Source organism: Fukomys damarensis, unplaced genomic scaffold (assembly GCF_012274545.1).
Source record: "Fukomys damarensis isolate Sample0158 unplaced genomic scaffold, DMR_v1.0_HiC HiC_scaffold_16, whole genome shotgun sequence".
Taxonomy (NCBI): Eukaryota; Metazoa; Chordata; class Mammalia; order Rodentia; family Bathyergidae; genus Fukomys; species Fukomys damarensis.
In genome coordinates this window covers 40,250,207-40,252,337 of record NW_022900928.1, presented here as the reverse complement: position 1 = coordinate 40,252,337, position 2,131 = coordinate 40,250,207, and the positions used below count along the sequence as shown (strand labels likewise).

General features: G+C 42.2%; 1 pseudogene; it reads right to left on the bottom strand.

Annotated features, from left to right (window-relative positions):
- Positions 1-233: 233 nt before the first annotated feature.
- Positions 234-1,396, bottom strand: LOC109118344 (annotated as a pseudogene).
- Positions 1,397-2,131: the final 735 nt, after the last annotated feature.

The following is a 2,131-nucleotide window of genomic DNA, read 5'->3' as shown; positions in this document are numbered from 1 at the left end:
GGAGGAGGAGGAGGAGGAGGAGGAGGAATCATTACTAATGCATTGATTAGGATGACTCCAGCTGAAAGAGAACCTGCAGTACAAAGACGGCTGAAAAATCATTAGAATTTAGGAAGAGGCAAGAGAAGACTCACCTCCAGGTTTGGAGTCAGCACAGTCCTGCTGTCCTTTGCTCCATTATTTCCTGGTAGGCTTTTTAAAACTCTGGCACCTGGACATCCAGGAGTACTCATTCACCAAGGAACACTGTCTCTTCCTGACAAACTGGTGAAGTTCTTTGGGATGTTCTGGGCCTATGGGACCAGGTGGCCTGAGAATACCAGGGGGATCACATTGCAGCAGGAAATGAGAAACTTCCAAATTCTCACTCTGAAGGAAGACTGGTTCTTAGTACATCAGTGCAAACTTGCCAAATAAATTGTTCTGAAAATTCTCTGCTGGGCTTTCTATTCAATCCTGAAGATCCCTGAGGACCTGCTTCCCTAGACTGTCCCTGGGGACCAGCAGGCCCCATAATGCCATCCATCCCAGATTCTCCTTTTGGCCCAGTGGCACCTCTAATAGCAAGCTCTCCTTTTTTTTAACCCCTCTCTCCTTTTGCACCTTGATGGCCTTGAATTCCTGTTGAGCTGAAATTCCTTGTCTTCCGATTTCTCCCTTTTGAAGCTGAATGCCTTTTCCCCATTGATTTCCTTTTTCTCCTTTTTTCCCTTGAATCCCAGGTAAGCCCATGTATACAAATTCTCCTGGAACACCCTTCTCTGGTTCTCCCTTGAGCTTAGAAGTCCAAAGAATCACTTGAAGTCCAGATTCACCTTGGCTCCCCTTAGATCCTGCTGTATCAGGCTTCACATCAAACATGGCATTCTTGGAGCTCCTGTTTTTCCTAGTGGTCCCATGTCATGAGCCGGTGACACAGAGCACTGTCCAGCAGTGCCTCAAACCTGAAAGAGCAGCGGGTTGGAGATGGGGCAGAGAGAAAGGAAGGACGCCAAGACAAGAGTCTGATCAAGGCGACGTTTATTGCCTGCAAGCATCAGCCTTTTAAAGCAAAAAACCACAAACTATTATGGGATGGGGTTACCATAGTAAATAAAAGTTCACACAGGAAAATAGCAAACAGGCTCAACAAAAACAACCACCATGGGTAGTAGTGACCCAGACAACCACACATCTGAAGGTCAGAGACAAGAAACTGCAACTTTCAGGAATTCCACAAAGGAAACACACCACCTTCTAAACTGGAGAAACTTAACAAATATGGAGTTACTAAAGTTAACAATACTTACAACCAATGCTCATGATTCCCACAGTCCCAGAACCCAATTTCTCCCTTTTGTCCCACTAAACCTTGGTTTCCAGGAAGTCGTGGAATTCCATTTTGTAGAGATTCCATTCTGTAGTGGGCTAACTCCAAGGCAGCACAGCATGGCAGAGGAGAAAGTGCTCATAGCAGGGCAGGCAGGAAGCAGAGCAACACCACCGATATTTTACAAATTGTGGGTTTTGAAGTTTATACAATGGAAAATGCTATGTTTTTTCTTGAGAGCTTTGCAAACTTTCTAGTAGACTTCCTTTCCAGATGTCTCATGATGCTGTGTCATGACTAATTTCTCTCTTTACTTCTTGAAATCAACTTCCTAATGCAAACTCCAGGCTATGCTTGGTCTGTCCTTCTCCAGCTATTATAAATTAACAAATGTGTAAGATTTCTATCCAAAAGCCAGTCTTCTTACTTCACTTTTTGTTTAATCCCCAAATATCAGTTCCCGTAGACACTCTCTTCTTCTCAAGAAAAAAAAAATAGCCAAAAAGCAATGAAGAACTTATCAGATACTCTTCTTTTACCTGAAAACATATTTTTGCAGATATTATGGGTGCTTTTTTGTTTTCCTATATCTGTTTTTGTAATTGATCACGTCTGCTAGTAACATATATCCACTGTGATGTCACTTCTCTTTTTCTCATGCTAGCTTCAAGAAAATGAACTCTGAAATATAATTTTGAGTTTTCCACAGTATATATAGTCTTAAAATGCAGCGGAACTCTGACTCCCAGCCAAAAGATGTATTTATCTTTTCATAAACGATCATTTTAGAATCTTGCATTTCAATCCAGAAAGTCTCAGCAA